This window comes from Mya arenaria, chromosome 2 (assembly GCF_026914265.1).
Source record: "Mya arenaria isolate MELC-2E11 chromosome 2, ASM2691426v1".
Lineage (NCBI taxonomy): Eukaryota > Metazoa > Mollusca > Bivalvia > Myida > Myidae > Mya > Mya arenaria.
Window position 1 is genome coordinate 69101547 of NC_069123.1, and position 14090 is coordinate 69115636.

Consider the following 14090-nt stretch of genomic DNA (forward strand, 5'->3'; position numbering starts at 1 on the left):
GCAACAGTTCTCCAGGCACTCTGGTGTGTGATTCAGGGCCATATTGGCCAAGTGGGCAACAGTTCTCCAGGCACTCTGGTGTGTGATTCAGGGCCATATTGGCCAAGTGGGCTATAGTTCTCCAGGCACTCCGGTGTGTGATTTAGGGCCATTTTGGCCAAGTGGGCAACAGTTCTCCAGGCACTCCGGTGTGTGATTCAGGGCCATATTGGCCAAGTGGGCAACAGTTCTCCAGGCACTCTGGCGTGTGATTCAGGGCCATATTGGCCAAGTGGGCAACAGTTCTCCAGGCACTCTGGTGTGTGATTCAGGGCCATATTGGCCAAGTGGGCAATAGTTCCTTTTTAGGGAATTCTTCACAAATATGTAGAGAAACAAGCAGTGGAAGGCATTTGTTAAGATAAACTAGATTTTAATCAAACTTTTTATCGAACATATATGTTTAAATATATATATACTTATGGGAGCATTTGTCATATTTCTGTGACAGCTCTGTGTTTAAAACAACTGTTTCAATGTTCTAGAAGTTGTCAGAGACACACATTACCATGTTAGTTGTTGTTTGATGCAGCATGATGAAAGTCTTTTTCTGAGGCTTTTCCCCAAAAATAGTTGTGGTAAATCAGTTTAGTAAAATATTAATTTTGTGTGGCCCAAGGAAATCATTTAAAAGTACTAGGATGTTAATTCATGTTATTTTTTCAATCTCAATTGATTTGGTATAAAACATGCCCTTTGTCATTCAAACAACAACCCGATCCTTGAAACAGCGTTTACAGTTAAACCAGTCACTGGGAATAAACAACAGAACGAACACTTTGTTGTTGCTGATATACAAGACGAGAATAAAACTAAATACTGCATGAAAATCATAAACACTTCACCTCTCGTTGAATTTCACTCAGTTCAGTGCTGGAATGTTCATCATAACTCAACAATGTTTTGCTGTATTGGTCTCATGTTAATTACCAGCGTGAAGATAAATCTAACATGCATCGAATCACATTCCCCTTTTTCCAAAGAAATGCTTGAATGCCCTTGAAATGCTCTTTTGCTGGTCAATGTAGAACTAATAATATACATGATTTTCAAGTTTTTGAGTAATGGAAACAAAACATGTGATTTGTCTGTGGACTGGTGAAATGTCTGTTTAAGGTGAAACATCTGTTTAAGGTAAAATGTCTGTTTAAGGTGAAACATCTGTTTAAGGTGAAACATCTGTTTCAGGACTGGTGAAACATCTGTTTCAGGTGAATGTCTGTTTAAGGTGAAATGTCTGTTTATTAGGACTGGTGAAATGTCTGTTTAAGGTGAAACATCTGTGTCAGGTGAAACATCTGCGTTTAAGGTGGAACATCTGTTTCAGGTGAAATGTCTGTTTAAAGTGAAATGTCTGTTTCAGGTGAAATGTCTGTTTAAGGTGAAATGTCTGTTTAAAGCTGCACTCTCACAGATTGACAGTTTCGACAACTTTTTTTTTTTTTTGTCTTGGAACGAGCCAATTTTTGCGAATATGCATGGAAACCAGTTATATAAGGCTGCCGCTGACAAGTTAGTAATGGTTTAAGCCATAAAACATTAATTAATTCTCTTAAGGAGAGAGGTATATATATTAGCTCTAAGCTATCTCCTCAATCCTTAAGTATTATGTATGTAATGTACGTATTTGCTAAATGTACTTATATAGAATAAATACTGTTTAAACCAAAACATTAATTTTCGAATGGAAATATGAAAAGCTGCGATCTGATCTTTTGTCAGCAATCTTTTGTCATTGGTTTGCAGACATTTATGCAAAAATTTGCTCTTTCCGAGCCAAAAAACAACAAAGTTGTAAACATGGTAAATCTGTGAGAGTGCAGCTTTAAGGTGAAACATCTGTTTTATTTTCAGAATACATAAATATTGAGAAGAAAAATATAACTGAAAAAAACACACAAAAAAACATAAAATACATGCAGGGGAGTTTCAATTATATATTAAGTAGTTTTATTTTGCTATAAAATGGTCAAAACCAAAAAATTTAATTATCTTATTTTATCAAATGTGTGTGATTGGCAATGTATCTATCATGTGTTTCAGGTACAGATAGAAAAATCTGACATGAGTGTGTGAGGTGGTAACAAGCCTTGCCGAGTTACCAGTGACGCAGCCCCTTGCAGAAATTAAATTGGATTTCCTAAGTATTCTTAAGAATATCCTAAGAAATCTTAGGATTTAATTCTTAGAATTTCCAATCTTTTCCTATCTATTCCTAGGAATAAAGAGTTGGAATACTTTGGAAAACATGGGCGGTATTGGCCCCAAAATCCAATGTTTTCCTAAGTAGTCCGAACTGAATCTGGATGCAAAATTCCTATCTTTTCCTATGTATTCCTAGATGGAAAACATTGGAAAGCTTTGGATTTTTACCCATTGGAGTCAAATTGGAAAACATAGGATTTGTTAGGAGTTCCCAAGAATTCTTAGGTTTTCTTATCATTTTATATCTACCAAATTCTTAAGTAATCCAATGTTTTTCTGAGTTGGAATACTTTGGAAAACATGGGCGGTATTGGCCCCACAATCCAATGTTTTCCTAAGTATTCCGAACTGAATCTGGATGCAAAAGTCCTATCTTTTCCTATGTATTCCTAGATGGAAAACATTGGATTTTTACCCATTGGAGTCAAATTGAAAAACATAGGATTTGTTAGGAGTTCCCAAGAATTCTTAGGTTTTCTTATCATTTTATATCTACCAAATTCTTAAGTAATCCAATGTTTTGCTGAGTGATTAGTGATAAAGCCTGTTCACCAGAATGCATGTGAACACACTGAGACAAATTTACAGACAACATGTCATGTTTTAAGTTGCACATGTCGTAGAAAACCATTTGATATCAAAAGGTACATTATAACTTTCTTGTTTAAAAATAAAAATGTCAACCACTATCATGAAAAAAAATTAGTCAACAAGAAAATAGAAAACACATTCTTGTAAGCGCCAGTTTTACGCAACCAATTCCATTTCATCATGAAATGTAGATTACTTTTCTTAATTAAGGATTAGTCATTTAAAACAAATATATTATAATACATTACAAAATCAGCTATTCTTTCATACCAACATATGTTGTTGGTTACATTTCTAAAAGAACAAATACTCAATTGCATTATTTAATACATAACTGTTGGCGAAGGTCTTTAACACCATGATCAATCTAGAGTAAACTGCAAGTCCTTTTTCTGCCTGCGATACGCACAGAACAAGATAAAAGTACTCCTACTGTTTAACCGAAATGAACATTTTTTTATTATGTATTAAAATTATAAGTAATGCTCACATTTTACTGCTTTTATGCTGTATGAATGCAGTAGGGTAAGCAAGCAAATGACCCAAGATGCTCTAACATGCTTTATGAAATTCACTCACATGCCCTTCTACGCTCTTACAGCATAAACGCAAGTAAAACAGTTATCTCTCTTTAATTATATCATTATATTTTTCAAACATGTACTTTTAACCAATGTGCATGAAAACATGGATAAAAAATTCAAACTAACACAGTTTATAAGTTATTGTATTTAAGAAACAATAAATATCACCTGTACATTAATGGTTCATAAAGGTCATTCTGGAGTTTAAATGCATAGTTATTAATGACTTAATTTTTGGCATCAGCGGGCTAGACTCACAGTTTTGTATTTACTGATAAAATTAGTTATACAGTTGTTATTTTTTATTCTAGACAGCGTATTAATTGATTCGCATTTGTCATTTTCCATGTATGGAGCTTCTTTAGTCCATCAAATTAATATCCATGTCAGTGACGTCAAGCGTGTGCTTTTTGAGAATAACATGAACTATTCAAGAATGATAATTTGGACAAATCATGTTCATGAACTCCCACTTAGTTAATGAATATGATTTTTTCAAAATGTCATTCATGAACTAAGTTCATGAATAAGTAAATGTTATTCGCAACAGGATGATAATTTCATCATTACTACATGTCCATTTATAACAGTTTTAATTTTTTATGACACTTAACACAATTAGAAATGAGCCATTGAATTGCTCATTTCAGTCCTTGACATTTACATCTAGTCTCTGTAGACAGGTCCGTTTTCCTTATACACTTGATGAGGAAACGCATCAGCGAAAAGATTTTTTGCAGTCATTCTTCTCGTGCTTGTTTTTGTTGAAGTGATCTTTTCTGAACTCTGGAAGCTTTTGTCTGAGACTTTGACATCCATCTTCCAACCTGAAAAATATTTCTTTTTTTATTTGTACTGCCAATAGTTTCCAATTTCTAACGGCGAGTTGGTTATCAAATCAGTGCAAATTAAGATTTCAATGTCACAGGTATATAAATTAATGATATATTATTTTATTTGTTCGAACCAAAGTGCTCAAATATATTAAGTCTGATTTTTTTTTAAAGATTCTTAATAGTGTTTGTCCGTTACAAATAAAATCCACTCCACACATCCACAATATTGTTTTCAAAATCAATGTGCATTGAAAAATAGTCTACTCACTGATGGATTTGGCATTTTACAGCTTTGAATGTTTTTCTCCTTCACTGGTTGATTCTTTTGTGGACTGATGATTTCTTTGTTAGCTCCTTAAGTCCGGCTAAAATAGACGAAACATCATTTCAGACACTAAACTATAATTTGCTTGCATAGTGGTTATTTAAAAGGTCTAGGGTCAGCAGCGATGCAAAAGCCCATTGAAGGACCACAATTTAAAATGTTAAAAATATCAATTTCTACTTAGTTTTGAGGTTCAATATTTCACAAGCATGACTCATACCCATTTATCCATTGCAACATGGAAATCTTACCATGTGCTTTAAAAATAGACTACTCACTGATGGATTTGGCAATTTACAGCTTTGAATGTTTTTCTCCTTCACTGGTTGATTCCTTTGTGGACTGATGATATCTTTGTTAGCTCCTTTAGGCCGGCTAAGATATATGAAACATCATTTCAGACACTAAACTATAATTTGCTTGCATAGTGGTTATTTATTTGACAAAATATAATAAAGAACTCACAACATTGTTGAATAGGTAGTCTGGGGCATTTTGACATAAAAAAAAAAAGAAGTGATAAGCAATGTCAAGAGACTTTTTTGAATAAATGTGAAAGTTTTTTTGATCAAAAATATTAATTAATCTTTTATTGTAAAATTTGTTAACTCCTTACTACCCCAAAACATGTTGCCAATAATATATGTTTCACACCCCTAAAAGATCGTTCCTCAAAACTATATAAAACATGGACTTTTTAAACGTTTTAGTTTTTGACCTTCCCCACCCACTTTTGCATCACTGCCGACCCTTTATGGCAATTGATTCTTTTTCTAGACAAAATTAGCTTACATACATTAAGAAACAAATATAATAGCTGTTAAAATATATAACAATGAAGTATTAGATGTACGCGTAAGTCACAAACATTCATTGAACTGTGTTTCTACACAAACCTATTTCGTACGTTTGTCGCGAAAATGTATTACAACAAAACATATTTGCTCATTACTTCAAAATGTTGCTATTTCATTTTAAGCAATAATGTTAGCGTAAAAGATCGTTATAAAAGTAATTGAATTACACCCCTTACTTCGCTTGAACTTACCTTAAATAAACGAAACAACACTTCAGTTTATTTGGCGCATTATTCCGACAAAAATAGCGGGAGTTCGAAATTACCTCCGCCAGTGAAGAGCGTTTCGTCTTAAATGCGTAACCGTTAGAATATATAGCTACGTTAGAATTTATATTTTTTAATAAATATTTGAGAGACAATCAATTACAAGCAAATCAATTGCATTTTTCCCCATTCTCAGAGATCATGGTCCATCTAATTTTATTTCTAATTAATAAAGACGTAAGCGAAACCGAAAGTTGGAAGAAAAACTCTGGACATCGCCTTGCGTCATTGTCAATGATTGTAGGGTCGTTTTAGTTTAGTGAACCTTGAAAGAAGGTACATTTAACTTGTTTGGCAACTAATTAACCAGTGTTTACCACAGGTGCTCGTCATATTGGCTGGATACAGGTATATTTATTTATTTATTTATTTTTTTTAAATATTTTTTGTTTAATTTTTTTTTAAATATTTTTTTTTTTGTCAAGATAGCGAATATATATCATTTTAAAAAATATTCCACAATTTTTCATGGAAAAAGTTAGTAATATTTTTTTTTAAAATGACATATATTCACTATCTTGACCGAAATAATAAATAATAAAAATATAAAAAATATATAAAAAAATATAAAAATATATTACTGTATCCAGGCAATGTGACAATCACCTGTGAGTGGAACAATCCATGGCACCTTACATGATACATATGATATATGTGGTGCTTTAATTAAAATAAATTTAATTTCAATGTTCATGTTATTTTGATATGGAATTTTCTTTAAGCATGTTATTTTTTTTTTTATTTATAATCTTTGGGTTATGACTGGGCCAATAGTGTTACTCTAAATGCAACAGTCAGTTGTAACCACAGCTACCTCAACTATCTGCCTGTTGCTGATGCATCTTATTATATTCTGCTGGTCGTCTCATCTTTTAAATGGTTAAACAGTTCATCACATTCATTTAATTTCGATGATTCAAGTTCAAGAAGTTAGGTTCATGAAAATACCTCATCAACTGATGCTTTGATGAATTCTGTGCAACAGGTGATAACAAAATACTACTCACAAATATTAATCAATACCATTGGTAAACATTAGACATTATATTGAAAAAAATCTGAAAAAGGAAACTGTTGAATTCTAATATAGAGTAAGTTGTCCTATGTGCTCAATGTCATGATACTAAATTCCTAACTAATCCAAATGTTTGGATTTTCATTTTACAGAAAAATGGTTGCATTTCTAAGTAATGACAACTTTTTCCAATTCAGAAAAGCTAGGATAAGTTTGGATTATTATTCCAATCTTTTCCTTTCTTTTCCAATATAAATATCCAAAGAAGTCTTAAGAATTCTTTGGATTTGTTAGGATTGTCTATTCCAAAGAATTCCAATGTTTTGCAAATGAGAAAACATTGGTATTTGCTAAGAAATCATAGGAATTGTTAGGATTTGAAAAAACATTGAAATAATTTCTGCATGGGGCGTGCCCAAGGGTCGGATTTTTCGATCTGGACAGGAAAAAATTTATTGATATTTTTATTGAATGTCTAAAATTATCAATTTGTGGACAAATTGATGTTAAAAACGCACTTTCGTACATTTCACCTAAAAGGGCCTGCGACGTAGTTTACTGACGTCATAAGGAGCAGTAATTTTAAATCACAATTGATGTCAAATAGTTCCTCTAAAAATTGTGCTTTTACGCTTATTTATTTTCAATTTTAATTGAAATTCTTGCATACTTATTTTTTTGATTGCACTTTATTGAAATGGCATAATATACTTTTCATAAACCATACAATAAAAGAAATTAGAAGTGGCGCGTTGTTGCATGTGACTCATCTTACATGGGGGTGTAAGACAAGTTTTTCCAGAACTTGCCACAATTCTTGTTACAGTTAATAAAAGTACAACTTGAGTTACATAAACTATTATTATTACAAACAATGAACTTGTGAGAAAAAACTGCGTCTTCTGTGGCTTCGAACCTATGACATACATTTTAATGTCTATGCATGTGCACCACTTATTGAGCTAACTTGTGAACTTGTCAGTCTTATTGAGCTAACTTGTGAACCTGTTAGTCTTTTTGAGCTAATATGTGAACTTGTCAGCCTTATTGAGCTAACTTGTGAGCCTGTTAGTCTTATTGAGCTAACTTGTGAACTTGTCAGCCTTATTGAGCTAATTTGTGAACTTGTCAGCCTTATTGAGCTAACTTGTGAACCTGTTAGTCTTATTGAGCTAACTTGTGAACTTGTCAGCCTTATTGAGCTAACTTGTGAACTTGTCAGCCTTATTGAGCTAACTTGTGAACTTGTCAGCCTTATTGAGCCAACTTGTGAACTTGTCAGGCTTATTGAGCTAACTTGTGAACCTGACAGTCTTATTGTCAGCCTTATTGAGCTAACTTGTGAACTTGTCAGTCTTATTGAGCTAATTTGTGAACTTGTCAGCCTTATTGAGCTAACTTGTGAATGTGTTAGCCTTATTGAGCTAACTTTATGAACCTGTTAGTTATTGAGCTAACTTGTAAACTTGTCAGCCTTATTGAGCTAATATTGTGAACTTGTTAGCCTTTTTTTTAGCTTACTTGTGAATTTTGTCAGCCTAATTGAGCTAACTTGTGAACTTGTCAGCCTTATTGAGCTAACTTTTGAACTTGTTAGTCTTATTGAACTTACTTGTGAACTCGTCAGCCTTATTGAGCTAACTTGTGAACTTGTTAGTATTATTGCAAACTATAATGCTTAAACCATACCATTCTGATAAAAACAACAACAACCAATTTTTTAACTAAGATGAGAATAACACTTTTTTAGACTATTTGCGCATGCGCGCAGGTAGTCTTAAGACCACAAACTCCAAAGAACTACTTCTATTCATGTCATTTTAACCCATTTTTTGGGCTCAATGCGCTCTATGTTTAGCAGAACGACGTCGAAACCATACAAATGGATTGGTCGTGTTGCAGTCCGAGTATGAGTTTTTGCTTGTTCGGCTATTTCCGCGCTGTAATTATGTATCCCGGCTTTTTGTTTTTAGCATAATATAACTATTTTTAGATCGTTATATTTATCAGATTAATGAGGGTCAAGATAATGGAGGCTCTGGTAGGGAGATAACATACAGTATTGATATTTACTTTAGTTTAGCCCATGATGTTTCAGAAATTATTACCGACCCCAAGTGTCCCATCACCTGCAGGATTTGTTATTTAAACCTGACGTGACCCTGAAGCTTATTTGTAATGGTGATTTTTTATTTGACTTTTATGAGATAAGAAACAAATATAATTATTGTCTTAGTGTTAAAATAGTTGTATCTCAGGTTTCGCATTGCTAATGCTTTAAATACTATACATTGTAATTTACCTGCTACACAATAACAAGATACTATTCATTCTATGACTTTAGGCGTTTATATTTCTAATGAGATGTTTTCATTTTTGCATAATAGCTTCGTTTGGGTGTATTCTTGGCATAGTTTTTACACATTAGGCTTTTAATTTATATAAGCAAACATGCCCTGATACGACAGTGAGTCATGCATACGTTTGGTGAAGCAAAGTAGTTCGGATTAAACCTGTTTAACATCCAAAGAGTATGAAGCATTCATAACAGCACCAGTACTGTTTCTATAAAGGTACTTACATTAAACATAAATAACATTAAATTTATCAATAAACTTTAAAAAGGACAATCATATTCACATTCATAAAAACAAACTAGTTCCGATATTCTAAAAATAGTTTCATCTTCATTAACTGACCTATATTCTGAACATAGTTTCTACATACATTAACTGACCACATGTTTGTCCTCACCGCAGGAAAAGGACCATCTGATAAGCTCTGCATTTTAAAAGGTATTATTGCTGAAGTTGCTTGTAAAAATAAAATTTTCCTTAAAGAATTAAAACGTGTAAGTTCATAAAATTTGTCTAACGTATGCTATCTTATCAAAGCACCGAAAAACCTTTAGACGCGATTGAAAAGAGCATTTACTGTAACTTCAAATACATGGGGATACGTCAACTGAATTGATATAAAGCTGTGCATTTTGAATGGAATTATTGCTGAAGTTGTTTGTAAAAAAATGATTTTTCCTAAACAAAACGTGTATAATGGCAGATTTCACAAAAAAGGCAATTATTTGGCCCATTTGCTTTCATTTATTGTTATTGCATGTCAACGTCATATCTACAGCAATTGCCTTTCCCAACCCAATAAGAACACCTAATAGAAGTGATTTGTATTAAAATAATGAAAATATTGTGTTAAATAAGGTAAAAAAATGTAAAAATATGCCGATATTTAGGACAAAAAAGACAGAAAATCTTCCCGGTACCAATATACCACTTTTTTGAGGATGCTTTTCAGTAACATCTGGTAAGTATTTTATTCTTGTCTGTTGAATAATGTTTGCAAGAAATGTTAATTAAAACAATAATATATCTAAAATGATTGCATTTCGTTCGTAATATACTTAAATTTTCGGTAATTGCGCATGGTGATAACGTTACGGTAATCTGTCCTCGAATTGTTGTGTAACATTAGCAGACATGATCCACTGCTAACTGTTTTAAGCCTAAACACACCTTTATTAAATCACTGAAAACAAAGACTACGTGTCGGATAAAAACAGTATTGCATGTAACAAGAAATTGGTCATTCCCGATCATAAAGTTTTTTAGGTCTAAAAATGTGTTAATGTTACTCAAAATCGATTCTGTCCCATTTTAGCATGACGATAGCACCTTTTCTATTCGTGAATAATTTACACCGACTGAGGGTTAACATCCGGGTAGCGATTACTTTTATATTGGACTGGTTCACAGTTGACATTGAAATGATAAAAATAGTGGTGAATACCGGTGATAAAAACTTAATCCAAGTTTGGCTCATTCTGTCCTTCGATGTAACGTTAACATTATGTCACGCTAGCATTAAGACAAGCGCTTAATAAAGCAAGAAAATCGTTGAAATTTGATGACTTTCCCAGAGTCAATTATTCGAACATAACAATGTGGTCTGTAAACTATCGTTTGTAAGTATTCATTCATTAGGTACGTAGTTTATATTGAATTCATACCGCTTTTGTGTTTGATATCGTTATTTATTGGACAGAATTAAGAATTTTTGTGATTATCAATTGACCGTGTTTATCAATCATTTATATAGTTTGTTTTATACTGTATCAAGCTCAAACAGTCTGTGGTAGGTCTGTATTTTAATTTGTTGTGAAACATTCTGTCCAACTGCTAATGTGACATACTGCTAATGTTACTCATTTTGTTTTGTGGTAACACTAGCACATACTGCAATTAGCAATTTATAATATATATGTTTAATATCAAAGGTAATGATAATTGCACCATACTAGAGACATTTATATTACCACAACAAAACATTTATGTTTATAGCTTATCTGATCTGATATAAAAAGAAAACCTATGTTTGCAGAAAGCATTTTCTGTCTTGTTGTCCAATTAGGGTTTGTTTCAATAAATTTATTTGAGAAAAACGAAACAATCTTTATTTTTTGTCTGTACAATCTGTTTTATAGATAAATGAACCATTTAGTGCAAGACAAAATACTTCTTTGGATCAAAATATTAAAAAAAAACAAGTTTTTACCGGCAATATTGTAACACTAGCACAAATGGTATGGTGATACAAAATTCTTTTTTTTATAAAAATGCATGAATAAATCATTGCAAATGTTCTAAAATATGATAGATAAGAAATTGCTGTAAAAGATTATGTTGAAATCACAAATCTGCAATAAATTTTAAAAATCAATATTCGCCGGGAACTTTTTGGTCACCAAAACGTGAAATCTGCCGTATGTTAATGAAAGGAAATGTTATATATATATATATATATATGATGTATTGTATTTTCCTATCGTATGATATCTAATCAAAGCAACGAAAACCCTTAAGAAATGATTGAAATGGGGCATGCATTGTAACACTAAATACATGGGGATGGGGGATTACGACGAATGAACTGACATTTACAGGAACAAAATGACACAAGATGCCATAAAGATATAGATATGTTTGTTTCTTCGCCCAGTGTGGGCACAAGCGCTGTCGGCACATTTTTCACTTTTATTTATGTGCTCTTCACCCATTCTCATAGTTCAAATAAAATTTGTAACTCTCACATATTTGCCCGCAGATAGTCTTTCAGCGCCTCGCGCTTTGATTATCCTAATGTATATAACAATTTGTCCTATAATGTGTTAAAGTTTGCACAAAACAATTTATTTTATTTGACATCTGTACCGTTTTAATTAATATTCATTCTTTCATAAAATATGAAATCATCTATTGCAAACAACAGAAATCGTAAAAGTTAAAACACTGCCTTTCATTTTATTGTCTATATTTAAAACATGCTATTTTTTTCGTTCAAGAAAATATTGTTTTATCAAAATAAAATTAAACAGCATTGTATTCAATGTTATTAAACATGTGAATAAAGTATGTTTGGTTTACAAATTATTTATAACAGTATTTGAGCTATAATAAATCATCTCAAATGTCAAGTGTATTTAAACTGTTATTTGATTAATAAAAAGACAATGGCAATCCTTCTCTCTTGTTTATCATGTATAATTGTTAACTTGCTATGCTCTAATTCATACACTGGATAAGCTGCAATTAAAGTAAACTAAATGGAAAAGGTTAAAAACAAAGATTGGTACAACAGTCCCCCAAGTCACACACTAAGTGATGTTACAGCAGATCCTTGTGCTGATAGTAGCAAAACATAGTGTTGTATAAATGCCCACAACATCGGTACACTGCTTTCATATCCAATAAACGTGGTGATCCAACCAAATATACTTCACAACTTCACGATAGATCCCGGATTTTGATCCACGTGACTGGCTGTCACTGTTGCAAAACGAAACTGTGCGTTTGCTGTTTACTACTGATCAAATACTTAGCTGTTTTAAAACAATTAAATAGGTTACATTCAATCAGGTAAGATTATTGTGTTCTTTTTGTCATAGTTTTAATATTATTATAGTGTAATAAATTTTTTTTTTTTTTTTTCATCTTATTATATTTACACGTAATAGTTCTTTAGGAATATTCGTACATCTAACACTGTGGACTGGATGCTTTTCGACAATAAATTCTATTAAGTCAAACAATGTGAGACAGTTATCAAACATATGCACCATATTTTTCTAGAATATAGAACAAATGTTGCTTAATTCCACTCACTAATATAATACCAACACTAGTTTTACTGCTGACCCTTGTTGGTTATAAGTATTTGAGTATTTGAGTGGCCGTTTTCCATTTCATGTTCATACTTGACAAATAAAAATGAAACAGACGAAATATGGAAATATAATTTCTGCACTTAAAAATACATTCGAGGCGAAAAGGCTTAATACAGATGGTATATGGTATGGTATTGATCCATAACATATTTTGACTTTCCCTCCGATTTTTTGGAGACTTAAACAATTACAAACTTAATATAAAAACCCTGTGTGAATGTTTCAAAAGGGAATATCAGATATGAGAATTATAAAGGTTTGGGTAGTTAAATAGGAATTATCGCTTTAGCTGGAGTTGTATAATAAATTACATGCTAAAAATCAGACAAAATTAATTTCTGTATTATATTTATCTTTAGATTTTCATTGAAATACTCTGTTTTGCCACAAAATTGTTAAAATGAATTGGACAAAAAACTATTATCAAAGTACTTAAGTGAAACTATGAGACAAACAGGAAGTTTTCTATCCTGCTTTCTGAATATTTGTAATAGGATGTGTTGTCAAAGTTCCGTCTTGTATATTGTGTATGGGGACTAAAGTTAGCAGTCTTAAAAGAAGTAAGTTGTTTTCATCCATTTGTTTGAAATGCTGTGTTTTCAAGTTTAATGAAGACTTATGATTCAGTGTTGCAAATACTGATTATATAAATGGTTAAATTTTGATACCTGTTACATAACATCCTTTCCTACATAAAAGGAAGTAATTTGACTCTACCACTTTGAATACATGAAGTTGTATTATCATGAAATGAAAATGTCATTTGGATTGGTGCATAATTGTATTTTGACACAAAAGTAAATTATAAAACCGAATATGAGCTATATTTAGTATAAAATTAAGCATTATGCTTTAAGAGATATGGTATTATGAATTTTAGGGCACTGTCATGTTACTGGATATTCTGTAATGCCAAGAAGGAAAATAATTGTATGCTTAGATTAATAAACCTTGAGTTGTCCGTTAGGTACTGCCAATCAGGTCACTTGTTTTGGGACCCAATTTGCATAAAATACAATTTTATATGATAATATTAATTAGATTTTAGTTTGATATAAAGTTAACTGAGAAATAATTTAAAATGTCATGATTTGTTCTCATGTCTTAGAAGAAGGAAAATTAATGATAAAATATTTG

At 31.9% G+C, this 14090-nt stretch overlaps 1 protein-coding gene and 1 long non-coding RNA gene across 4 annotated transcripts in view; one reads left to right on the forward strand and one right to left on the reverse strand.

Moving 5' to 3' along the window:
• The window catches only part of LOC128205924 (FAD-dependent oxidoreductase domain-containing protein 2-like), a 61686-nt gene that overhangs the window by 12175 nt on the left and 35421 nt on the right, over positions 1 to 14090 (forward strand). Inside the window, exon 1 of one of the 3 annotated variants that reach the window (XM_052907993.1) lies at positions 12488 to 12645. The exons of 1 other annotated variant lie outside the window; for it this stretch is intronic. The gene's annotated coding sequence lies outside the window, so the exon portion shown is untranslated. Of the gene's footprint in view, positions 1 to 12487; positions 12646 to 13377; positions 13514 to 14090 lie in introns of those variants that run through there. One more of the 3 variants, XM_052907999.1, reaches the window with a different exon arrangement.
• On the reverse strand, positions 3979 to 6009 carry LOC128205941 (uncharacterized). Its single transcript, XR_008256350.1, has 4 exons — positions 5629 to 6009; positions 4859 to 4955; positions 4524 to 4620; positions 3979 to 4246 (listed from the first exon to the last, which is right to left on the reverse strand). It is a non-coding gene; the product is annotated as an uncharacterized LOC128205941 (long non-coding RNA).